This window comes from Aegilops tauschii, chromosome 1, assembly GCF_002575655.3.
Source record: "Aegilops tauschii subsp. strangulata cultivar AL8/78 chromosome 1, Aet v6.0, whole genome shotgun sequence".
Taxonomy (NCBI): domain Eukaryota; kingdom Viridiplantae; phylum Streptophyta; class Magnoliopsida; order Poales; family Poaceae; genus Aegilops; species Aegilops tauschii.
This window is the reverse complement of record NC_053035.3, coordinates 247394007-247407147: the sequence shown is the minus strand read 5'-3', so window position 1 is coordinate 247407147 and position 13141 is coordinate 247394007.

The following is a 13141-nucleotide window of genomic DNA, read 5'->3' as shown; positions in this document are numbered from 1 at the left end:
CCGAACTGTGCATCTGAGGTCGATGGTAACAGGAGACAGGGGACACGATGTTTACCCAGGTTCGGGCCCTCTCTATGGAGGTAATACCCTACTTCCTGCTTGATTGATCTTGATGAATATGAGTATTACAAGAGTTGATCTACCACAAGATCGTAATGGCTAAACCCTAGAAGTCTAGCCTGTATGACTATGGTAATGAGTATCTCTGTCCTTTCCGGACTAAGTCCTCCGGTTTATATAGACACTAGGAGGATCTAGGGTTACACAAGGTCGGTTACAAAGGAAAAGAATCTACATATCCGGTTGCCAAGCTTGCCTTCCACGCCAAGAAGAGTCCCATCCGGACGCGGGTGCAGTCTTTGGTCTTCGTATGTTCACAGCCCATCAGTCTGGCCCATGGCTAATAGGCCGGATGCCCGAGGACCCCTTACTCCAGGACTCTCTCAGTAGCCCCTGAACCTGGCTTCAATGATGAGGAGTCCGGCGCGCAGATTTGTCTTCGGCATTGCAAGGCGGGTTCCCTTCTTTACGAACTCCAAGATAGTCTCCGGACGTGATGATTGTATCCGGACCTGTAACACACACCACACACAACCGCAGAGAGAATATAATATTCCACGGGTCCAATCAGCTGACAACTTTTTACAATGTGACATCACGCCTGCCCGGTCATAATTTCGGACCGTTTTGTTCTGCCGTTCCACGTTTCGAGACGCGGTTGCCATTGGCATGTCTTGTCAAAGCAGAGACCGTGTCCCCTTATTGCGGGATTCTCATCAATATGGGTATGGGTAACCCAACCATGCTGTTTACACAACCCTTGGGAATAGGCGAGTTTTAAGGCGAGTGAGGAGGCGCTTAATATTCGCGACCTTTTATAAGGGGATAAGAATTCGCCCTTGTCTACTCATGCCTTCCCCTTCCTCTGCCCTTCCATCCTTGAGCTCCAGCGCCCAAGTCCCCATCTTTCTCCATCTCCGAAAAGCATCCGACCATGTCCGGATCCGGAGGTCAAGGCAAATGGATGGTCTCCTCCGTCAAGGAGAAAGACATTGCTGAGCTTCGGGCGGCCGGGTATTTGGCAAAGGAAATCCCCACCGTCTTCCAGCCCAGGGGCAAGTCGTCCCCACGCCGAAGCCCAACGAGAGGGTGGTATTCATCCCTCATTTCCTCCGTGGGCTAGGGTTTCCACTCCACCCTTTCGTCCGCGACTGATGTACTATTACGGGATAGACTTCCATGATCTATCCCTGAACTCTTTCCTCAACATCTCGGCGTTCATCGTCGTGTGTGAGGCCTTCCTCCGCATCCATCCCCACTTCGGGTTGTGGCTCAAAGTCTTCAACGTGAAGCCGAAGGTAGTGGACGGTCAGCAAGTGAGCTAAAAAAAGAAAGAATGGGTTACATTTTTCATATGCTCTCCTCTTATAGATAGGACGAACAAAGAACAAAGTTTTTCGATCACTTACTTCGCTCGCCCTTCGCGGATTGCGGAGGAGCCATGGTGAGTAAGCTGGCCAATGTCTCCTGGCCAAAAGGCACTTTCGTGGAGACTGTCAAGGAATGGCAGAAACAGTGGTTCTACATTATAGAACCCCGCGGCACCAATTGGGCCGTGGCTGCCGAATTTAACTCCGACACACCCATGCGACTCTCCTCCTGGGTCGAGAAGAGCCCGAACTGGTGTTCGCCGGATGAGCTGATAGTGCTGCAGATGCGCGTTCAAAGCATGGTGGACAAGAACATCAAACTCGTCGATGTAGTCCAAGTGATGCTGGTTCGCCGGATCCTCCCTTGCCAAAGCCGAAAGCGCCCCCTCTGGGAGTTTAATCCGAGGAGACACCAAACCCTGGAGAGGCTCTTCGGAACAACTCATGAAGATGCCTGGAAGTTGCTCTTCAAGGGCGACGAGATACCGCCAGCTACGGATTCGGATCGCGGGCACGATATTAACCATCCCGCCAGCGAGGTAAGTTTCTAACGCGTCCTCTAATTGTTTGCTTCAAGGAGGATATCTGAACATTTACTGTCATTGCCTCTTCAGGAATGGATGGAGAGGGCGAAGAAGATCCAATGCCCAGCTCTGCTTCTTGAAGAATCGGTCATCCCGCGTTTAGCGAAGATGCTGGTGCCGGCGCCCTATACAGCGCCGACGAAGAAGGCCAAGGGGAAGGCCAAGGGGGTCCGGAGTGGCCCCCGTCGCAAGAGTGCTTCGGACGCGATGTCCGAAGACAAGACCCGCTCCTCCGCCGCCGAAGATGACGACGATGAGGGGGAGGAGGAGGAGAACAACCCTCCCCCTGATGGGGGAAGGAAGAAGAGGGCGGCCTCCACGAGCCTGGAGGCGGGGACGTCCAAGAAGGGGAAGGGCTCCTTCGCGGACAAATCCGCATGGGACGTCAACAGTAGTCCGGAGCAACACCCCCGCACCAAGCCTCAAGCTACTTCGTAAGTGTTATGACTCCCGCATACCCATGTGTCCAGCCTCTCCATTTCAGTGTATTGACATGGCTACTTATGCTGTTACAGTCCGGCCCACGACAGTTCCCATCGATCCTCATCAAGAGGTTCGTTGGACCCCCAGGAGATGGCCAGCGAGACGCCGCCAGCCGCTTACTCTCCCAAGGCCAAAGGGGACGATGAGGTGATCTCCCAACGGACCTTCCCAGGCCGGGGAGAGGCTCAAGACGCGCCCGAAGGCGAAGCCCCTGTCGCCGAACACCAGGGGGAAACAATCCCCCAGGAGACTGGGGAGGAGGGTCGTAGTCAGTTCGGCCCTCATCCGGACTTGATTCCGGAGACCGATAGGACCCCGGAATCCGGCACGCAACCTCCTTTGAAAGGAGGTATGCCTATTCCACTGGTGACCCCTGTCCAACCAAGGGCACCGGATAATCTGCTGGAAGCGCTGCGAGGCGCTTCCATTGTGGATGAGCACCGTGTTCTCATGAGCATAGTGATTGAAAGGGTTCAGTCCGTCAAGAGCGGACTAACCGAAGCGTGCGGTAGCCTGCTGACAGGTTTCGAGGTAAGAAACATAAATAGCAAAAATCCTCATATAGACAGTAGCCCCTGAGACACTGTCCGGTGTTCGGAAAGAAAAGCCGGACAGAGGATCAATCCTTTATTACAGGAAACTAACTGAATATATCTGAAATAAATGTGCAGGCGTCGCTGCTGTCCGAGGCCGCACATGCTACCGAAGTCTCCGAACTTAAGCGGAGGCTGGAGCAGGCCGAGGAGGAGCTCGGCCAGGTGAAGCGGCAGCTCCGGGAGAATCAAGGTATGTAATAACCCGGAAAATATTCGAAAAGAGTAAGGTGACATATATTGACCAAAGTTTCATGATATGTATAGGAGTGACGACCGAAGTCGAGGCCCTGAAAAAGGCCCTGGGCGAAGCCGACGGGAAGGCTGTCAAGGAGCAGGCTGCCCGTAAGAAGCTCAAGGCCCGGGTAAGCGAGGTCCAGCAGGAGCTCTAGGACGCGGTGAGGAAGTGCGAGACCTTGGAGCGCGATGCGTCGGCTCGAGAGACCGAACTTGCCAAGGCTCGCCAGAGCGCGGAGACGGCCTGGAATGAGGCCCAGGGCGCCCTCCAAGAGATCCAGGAGGCCCGGAAGATCGCCGCGGGTAAGGCATTAAGGATGCAAAGCAAATATGTGAAAAGGAATTATCTTTTGCTAACCCGGATTCAGAGTTCTCTAGGGGCCTTTGCTGATCTGCCGCGAAGTGTGTCCGACGCTGCGGAGTTCTTTCGAGCCGAGGAAGGGAGCTCCACGGAGAAATTGTTCTGGTCGCAGTATCTTGTGCCAGAGCATCCCATGCCCTTCACCGATCAGCTGAAACAGCTGGTGGAGCTGCATAGGGTTGCCGAACTAGCCACAAGGGATTTGATAATCCGGCTATGGCCAGCCGAAGCTATGCCCGGCAGCTACTTCGGACTCGTGAGGCGGCTGGTCAACGCCTGTCCTCGGCTGGATGTTGTCAAGCGATCGGCCTGTATTGAAGGTGCGCGCATGGCCTTCGCCCGTTGCAAGATGTGGTGGGCGAAGATGAACGCCGTCGAGCTGGCCCGGGGGCCGCCAGAGGGCAAGGAGCACCGCACCCCCGAACGCTATTTTGCGGATGTCCTAGAAGGGTCTCGCATTGTGGCAACACAATGTGGGCAGGACATCATTTTCGAATGAATACATTCGTGTTGTCTTTGCCTTGTATTATGAAACAAAGTCGGTTTGTAATATAATCTTGTTATGTTTTAATTTTTTCCTCCTGTGTGGCCGTGTTGTATGGAATCTGAGGGTTGGCCAGTCATCGGCTTCTGCCCCCATGTAGGTAGTACGGGGGTGTTCGGGATGGAATCTAAACAATCTTGATCCAATTGTATGGTCCTTGAAGGAGTTGTTTAGCGCAACGAACCAGGCAATCAGACTATGCGGCTTAAACGCCCTCACTTAGCCATAGGAGTTTTATAATAAAACATGGGCGCAGCCCCTAGTGTTCGAACCAGAGTGCTATGAGCGTCTGATCGGGAAGTACCGATCCTTCGCGTAATGCGGAAGAAATCTCCAACGATTTGTAACCTCCGAACAACTGACCGGCTCTCGCTACATCATGACAGTCAGTTTTCGGCTTTCTCTACTGAGGTGCTCCTTTGGATAAACTAGGGCACAATCGCAGTAGTTCTCCCTTTACTACCTTAGCCGATATAGCGGAACGTAAGGTAGCAAGCACATGAGCCGGGCAACCCAACTATTGACCAAAGACATGATTCGGAGCTAATGCATATAATGCTAAATTCGGGGTGCCGAACTATACTATAAAAAGTGTTCGGAGTTTGTTGCTGGATTGTGGGGTGCCGGGGAGCCCCTGGTAAATATGAAACGTACCAAAGTGTACGGGTGCTAGAAGATAAGTTATTAAAGGAAAACATGAAGAAAGCAGAGGTAATATCTGGGGCCCTAAAACTTGGGCCACAAACTGTTTCCATTATAACTGGGTTAATGCATTAAGGCGCATTGATACAAATAATGCGATAAGCAACCGGCTATTTAACATGCCAAGAACAGAGGCGAGCTGCGTGTGGGTCCTGACAACAGGTAGAGTGGCCGTTGAATTGACCTCTACATCTTCCCCTATACGTCTGTGCTTCTTTCCATCCTGTTATATTTATCCTTTGACAGGACCAGTAATCAGGCCGTCAAAGAAGGCCCATGTAAAAGAAACCTGGAAAAGGGAAAAGAAAATAGTGAAAGTATGTGTGTGTCCGGGATCGGTCGAGCCGAACTGTGGATCACAAGCTAGCTGTGCCTCCGTCGATGCCCATGGGATTTCTAGTGCGTAATTATGCACGCGTGGTACGAATGCCACTACCTGATCGGGGCTAGGACGGAGGCCAAACTGCAAGTCGAGCTCTTGATGAGCCGTGCTGTCCTGGTGCGGCGTAGTCCGGACCATCTTTACGATGTCCAGGGGCTCGGCAGCCGGATTACGGTTCTGCTTGAGAAGGCCGCCCTGTATTTCTGCTGCTAGGGCGGTGGTGTGCTCCTCTGTATGGAGGGAGCGTTCCGTGTTTCCGTTGACCGTTATGATGCCGCTTGGACCGGGCATCTTAAGCTTAAGATAAGCATAGTGCGGCACTGCATTGAACTGAGCGAATGTCGTCCGTCCGAGCAGTGCGTGATAACCACTGCGGAATGGGACGATGTCGAAGATTAACTCTTCGCTTTGGAAGTTGTCGGGGGATCCAAAGACAACCTCTAGTGTGATTGAGCCCGTACAGCGGGCCTCTACACCTGGCATGACTCCTTTGAAGGTAGTCTTCGTTGGCTTGATCCTTGATGGATTAATGCCCATTTTGCGCACTGTGTCTTGATAGAGCAGATTGAGGCTGCTACCACCGTCCATGAGGACTCGCGTTAGGTGGAATCCATCAATGATTGGGTCCAGGACTAGTGCGGCTGATCCGCCATGCCGGATATTGGTCGGATGATCCCGACGATCAAAAGTGATCGGGCATGATGACCATGGGTTGAATTTTGGGGCGACTGGCTCTATCGCATAAACGTCCCTTAGTGCGCGCTTGCGCTCCCTTTTGGGGATGTGTGTAGCGTATATCATGTTCACCGTTTTGACTTGAGGGGGAAATTTCTTTTGCCCCCCTGTGTTCGGTTGCCAGGCCTCCTCGTCGTCGTCCTTGCTTTGTGATACTTTTTTCCTGTTCTCGGTGTTTAATTTGCCGGCCTGTTTAAAAACCCAACAGTCTCTGTTGGTATGATTGGCTGGTTTTTCTGGGGTGCCATGTATCTGGCATGGGCGATCGAGTATGCGGTCCAGGCTGGATGGTCCCTGGTTGTTTCTGTTGTATGGTTTCTTCTGCTAGTTGGACTTGGAGCCGCTAAATCCGGCGTTGACTGTAGTGTCGTCGGTATTATCACCATTGCTTCGGCGTTTGTGTCTGTTATGTCGGAGCTTGCCGTTGTTGTTCTTAACCTCGGAGGGGCCTGCCTCGCTGGCTGTATTTTTGCTGTGAGCCAACCACCTATCCTCACCCGCGCAAAAGCGGGTCATGAGTGCCGTGAGGGCTGCCATAGATTTTGGCTTTTCTTGGCCGAGGTGGCGGGCGAGCCATTCGTGGCGGATGCTATGTTTAAAGGCTGCTAAGGCTTTGGCATCCGGACAGTCGACGATCTGGTTCTTTTTAGTTAGGAACCTCGTCCAGAACTTCCTGGACGACTCCCGGGGCTGTTGAACTATGTGACTTAAGTCATCGGCGTCTGGCGGCCGAACATATGTACCTTGGAAGTTGTCGAGGAAAGCTTCTTCCAGGTCTTCCCAACTGCCAATAGAATTTTCAGGCAGACTGTTTAGCCAGTGCCGAGCTGGCCCTTTGAGTTTTAGTGGGAGGTATTTGATGGCGTGAAGATCATCCCCGCGGGCCATATGGATGTGGAGAATAAAATCCTCGATCCATACCGCGGGATCGGTTGTTCCACCGTATGATTCGATGTTTACGGGTTTGAATCCTTCTGGGAATTCATGATCCATTACTTCGTCAGTGAAGCAAAGAGGGTGTGCGACGCCTCTATATCGGGCCACATCGTGATGTAGCTCTGATGGAGTCCGTCTGCGGCATTCAGCCCGGGCATGGTTAGGTTTATCACGTCCAAATAGGTAGCCGTCGTCGTGTGTCAAGGCACGTCCTCGCGATCCGTAGATCAATCTTGTATGTCCTCTCTACTGTCCAGGTCTTGATGAAGGTCATATGTATAGCCCCGAGTTGTCTTATCCCTGCCTTTACGGCGAGGTGGGACAGTCTGGTTTTCGGCTCGGGTTGCAGTTTTATCCCGACCATGCGGTGTCCGATCAGCCGCGTTGTGTGATGCTGGTGCGGGATCTGGCGCCTCATCATCAAACTGAGGTAGCAATCTGTGCTTCGGGTAACTTTTGGCTGGGCGTTTAAGGCCGTATTCCTCGGCTGCCAGGACATTGGTCCATCTGTCATTGAGCAGGTCTTGGTCAGCTTGAAGCTGTTGCTGCTTCTTTTTCAGGCTTCTCGCAGTTGCTATTAGCTGAAGCTTAAAGCGCTCCTGCTCTAGGGGCTCCTCAAGCACGATGAAGTCTTCGTTGCCGAGGCTTACCTCCTCCTCGGAGGGCGGACGGTAACTACCGTCCTCCGAGTCTTCTTCTATGGCCTGTTCGTCAGGGCTGGCATGCCCTGATTCCCGATTGTCTCGTTCGACAGTTTGTTCATCGGGTTCTTCTGTGTCTTCGGCACCATCCGGAGTGTTGTCGTCTCCTGTGCCGGTGTTGCTATCCCTGCCGCGGCAGGATTTAGAGCGGCACCGCTGACACCGGCGCTTTGGCTGTGTTTTAGGAGGGTCCTCCTTTGCTGGGTTTTCCTTGTCATCGCTGCTATTATTTTTCGGCGTATCTACCATGTAGCGTCATATGAGGAAGTGGCCGTCCATCGTTCGGTGAACGACGGGTTTTGGCCCCCCCTCATCTTCGGCATCGTCGTCCATACCGTCGATGTCTTCGGAGTCGTAGTCAAGCGTGTCGGTTAAGTCTTCGACAGTGGCTATGAAGTGGGTGGCGGGTGGGAAGCAAAATTCCCCATCATCAGCTTCTAGTTCGAACCATACATAGTTCGGCTGTGAGTCCCCAGTCAAGGACAAGTTCTTTAATGAGTTCAGCACATCGCCCTGGAAGAAGTCTGCGGCGCTAAACTCGAAGATCGACAAGCGATCGAGTTTGTTATCCGCGGACTCACATGGTTCGGAACTTATACCCGGAGAAGAGTCCGGAGTTCCGGTGACACGAGTATTGCGTGAGGTTAAGTCCATGTGCGGCTCCAGCGCCGGGGAATCAGTGGCCTCTGTGGTGGGGTTGAGCCTCCAATCTTTGGATGCCGCAGTGTGCTCTGGATCTAAGGCCGGAGTGGTCACATGAGCTATCTCCTGGAAGTGATCTAACGACAGATTAAGGTCATGTTTGTCAAGGTGACCGGGAGCGGTCGCCATGGTCTTGAATCCGGCAAATATCAAATCTCCACGGATGTCCGCAACGTTGTTCAAACTCCCAAATCTGACCTGATGGCTAGGGGCGTAGCTGTCGATTTGCTCCAGGTGGCCAAGCGAGTTGGCCCACAGTGCGAAGCCGCCGAACATGAAGATCTGCCGGGGACGAAGGTTTCCCCTTGGACAGCATTGTTGTTGACGATTGAAGGGGCCATCAAACCTTTGGGGACGGCACAGTGGAACTCTCAATGAAAGCACCAATGCCGGTGTCAAAACCGGCGGATCTCGGATAGGGGGTCCCGAACTGTGCGTCTGAGGTCGATGGTAACAGGAGACAAGGGACAGGATGTTTACCCAGGTTCGGGCCCTCTCTATGGAGGTAATATCCTACTTCCTGCTTGATTGATCTTGATGAATATGAGTATTACAAGAGTTGATCTACCACGAGATCGTAATGGCTAAACCCTAAAAGTCTAGCCTGTATGACTATGGTAATGAGTATTTCTATCCTTTCCGGACTAAGTCCCCTGGTTTATATAAACACCGGGAGGATCTAGGGTTACACAAGGTCGGTTACAAAGGAAAAGAATCTACATATCCGGTTTCCAAGCTTGCCTTCCACGCCAAGAAGAGTCCCATCCGAACACGGGTGCAGTCTTTGGTCTTCGTATCTTCACAGCCCATCAGTCCGGCCCATGGCTAACAGGCTGGACGCCCGAGGACCCCTTAGTCCAGGACTCCCTCAATAACCTCACTGCCCAAAGGAGACAACATGAATCCCGACGGACAAACTAGACGAGGATGAAAACTCAAATTAAAGATAAACTCGTAGAAAAGGGGTCCATCGATAGATGCCCTAATTAACATAGCCGGCTTGACATAGATGGCAGCTGAGTAGTCTTCATGCATGTGGCCCCCATGACTAGAGCCTTGGAGGAACTCAAGGTTTGTTTGGTAGGGTGTATGAAGGGTGCATGAGCCCAAGAGTTCCCTTCTCGACCCACTTTTGGATGTTTGGTAGAGTGTATGGAGGGTGCATGAGTCCACACCAGCTTAGCACAAATACACTAGAAGCATGCATGAAGAGAGCATGCATGAAGAGGGGTGTTGAGTTGAGCATGCATGAAGAGGGAACAACCATGATGAGACGAGAACGCAACCAAACACACCCTCAGTTGTCGCTGTTTAACCCTCGCAGTGATCCGAAGCACATGACACCTAATTTTGCGAGATGACAAGAAACCTTTTTTTAGATTTCTCACCAAAACTACAACCCTGTACAACACAGCCTGCACGATATGTAGACGATAGCCAATCCAGGCGTGTCTGCTGGAGTCTGGTCACATGCATGGACGAGCTGATCTTCCGTGTCATGCAGGGATCGTCCAGGCACCAACGTCGAGGCCTCCACCAACGTCTGTACAACACTTCTCTTACTATCGCTCGTCTCTCTCTTCTATTAACTCACCCGACTTGCGGGGCCGGGGAGTGTGCCTATGGTCGATTCTCAATTGCGGTCCCACATGTGTGTGCAAACGCAATATGACGCGCGTTCCATTTGGAGAGCGGCGTGCCAGACCAACCGACCGTCTGGGGCGCGACACGAACGCAACGGGCGTGCTGTATATTGTACTCCGTAAATGTGTACCGCCATTTTATTGAGGCTTTGCTCCATGGCGCAATCCATGGATACAAAATTAGTATACTGTACTATTTAAAAGTCGAGGGCGGGGCTTTTCCCGCGCGATAGGCGGGGCAGTTCCGCCTAGTCGGTTCGACAGAGACGCGAGAAGATGAGGGAGTAGGCTGCTGCAAACATAGGGCTGTGTGATTTGACAGCGAGTTACTGCTGGACAGGTGGGGCCCGGTGATTTGACTTGCCATTATCATTTTAACTGCGGCACTATGACCGGCGTGAGTCTCTCGATTCCTGACCACCTCCATACAGGTGCCTCTCCCGATGCTCCACCATGTAGAGGCTGGCTCTTTCTTGAGAGCCCACTCCTCCACTTTTTCCTTGCCTCTGTCCCCCACATATGCAAAAATGCCATGTAAAGCGGGCTTATAGCCCACTATTATACTTGATCCTACAGGTGCTAAGCCTGCCACATAGGCATAAAGTCTGATGTGGCAAGTTAATTAAGAAGAGAGAGACTAGTTTGGTGACCCCAGGAAGAAACGGTGCTAAGCGCGTGTACCTAGATGAAGCAAACTTAGCAACAAAAAACTAAGCACCTATGCATTGGGGACTTGAGTTGCTAAGCCATTTAATGCCCATAGCACCTCATCTAAGCACCATTTCATTGGAAGAGGTCACTCCTTGGCAAATGCAATAAATACTACTATGAAGAAAGAGATAGAGAGAAGTAAACAAAAAATACTCTGATAGCCAACCTTATAGCTAACCTTGTTGTAGTATGAGTGACTAAGTGATGACTATGTATGACTTGCCAACATCAGATAGCCTAACGCACCGTGTTAAATCTCCAAGGGCGCGACCGCGCGAGCGAGGCGACGGTCGTGGTAGGCGCGACCATGATACGGGCTGCTGGCAGCCCTTGGATCTAAGATCGAACGGTTGCATGCTAAGTTGCTAAAAATTTGCAGAATAACCCTCCAGGATAGGATATTCACCCATAGGTCTAGAATCACGCCATGCAACCGTTTGATCTCAGATCCAAGGGCTCTCGGAAGCTTCGTCTCACCTATAATTTTCCTGACTTTTGACATGACATCGAAAGCCATTTAATGGGGCGTCGAGTAGACATGACATCTAATTGGGCCCACATAGTACTGTGCATGAATCCATTTATCCACCACGCAAGCCACTACCTTGTCATTCGCACGCGCCCCCCACTCGGCATTTTTACAATCGATAAACCGCTCCTAGCCGTCCCGTCCTTTCACATTACAGCAGTTTCACTAATCCTAACCCTCCTCCCAAATCCATGGCGTCCCAAATCTTCATGGTCGGCGGTGAGTACAAGGTTAGAACCATCACCGGCGATGAGTTCGACGTCATCTACACCCGTTCTTCCGCGACGGTGAAAGGATGCCTTGATCGCTTCAGACGCATGTTCGAAAACTCAAATGATGAGTGGGTCGCTGGGCTAGATGTTGAGTACACCATAGTCCTGGGAAAAGAGAAGAATCTAAAGGAGGAAGAGAGGAAGAAGCCCGCCGTGATCCAGGTTTTCGTGCATGACTTATGCTTGGTCTACCACATATGCCATGCCGACATTGAGCGCGAGGAATTTAAGAAGTTCCTCAAGGGCGGCCGAGTCAAATTCATTACTGTAGACTTTACAAACGACATAAGAGTCCTGGAACGGATAGGCCTCGTTGTAGGCAAACTCTTCGACCTCCAGAATAATGGGCTGGTATCCTCCCGTGATAAGCCTTCATTGCTGACCCTGGCAAGAGCCATGGTTCATCCTTCATACGGTACACTGAAGAAACCTCCTCACACGTGTCATCATGCATGGCAGTGGAATGTACTAGATATAGACCACATCCACTACGCTGCAATGGATGGCTACCTTTGTTTCAATATCTACAAGGGTTGGATGAAGAGCAAGAGCCAAGTGTGCGGTTCAAGCAAAGAAGTATCGACCAAGAGGAAGAGTGACAAGGACGAAGTCGAGGACGTGGACGAGGACTCCGAGTAAGGTGGCAGTGTCGTTGCTCATGGTGGTGCTAATGCAGTGTCTACGGGATTAGTTGCTTAGTTTAATTTCTGGTGTGCTTAGTTTTATTTGAGGGGTGTGTTGTGCTGAGCCCCCAGCAGAACTATGTTATGTTTCTTCTCGTTACTTTAACTCTTTAGTTCATACATACTAGTATTTCTTACAGTTCATCTTTTAGTTGGTATAGTACTACGACTACCACTCGTTTCTTCACATTATATACGTACAATATATATGGCCAACATCATATAGCCAACAGTTTAGTTGTCAAAGAATTTCAGGGGGCTTAGTTTTGTCAAAGAATTTCAGGGTGCTTAGTTTTATTTGAGGGGTGTGTTGTGCTGGACACCATTATTGTGACTCAAATCTCTTTTGCCATGTTATAATGACATAAATACTGTTGGACCAACATGCCAGCTCTCCCTCTATCTCACTACAGTAAAATAAAGTGTGGGGCCTACTTGATCCCAACAGCGTTCTTATTTTCCTGTAAAATTTTTCACTTGGTTACTCCTGACAAGCGGAGCCACACTTATCATTGTGAGAATCGGCTTATTTTTGTCATGTAACATGGTCAACATTTTTGACGTGAAAATCACAATGTCTAATGGCATTTTGAGCAAACATCTAACTTAACGATGGCATTTTTGAGATATCTAATTGCATTTTTGAGCAGGCATCTCGCGGATCGATGGCATTTTTGAGTAGTTGTAACTTCTAATGGCAAAACTAAGTAGTGATACACAAACTAGTGGCATAAATAATAAGAACCCACGAATTAAATAGGTATGCTAATTTCTTTAATAGAATTTAGCACCCCATTTAAGCACGTACTAGCTTTTTTAATAGTACTATATGAATAATTTGGCGACGAGTGCTCTCTATATGTACCACCTTTTTTCTTTAATTTCATCTTGTTAGTTTTGCTCCATGGTGCAA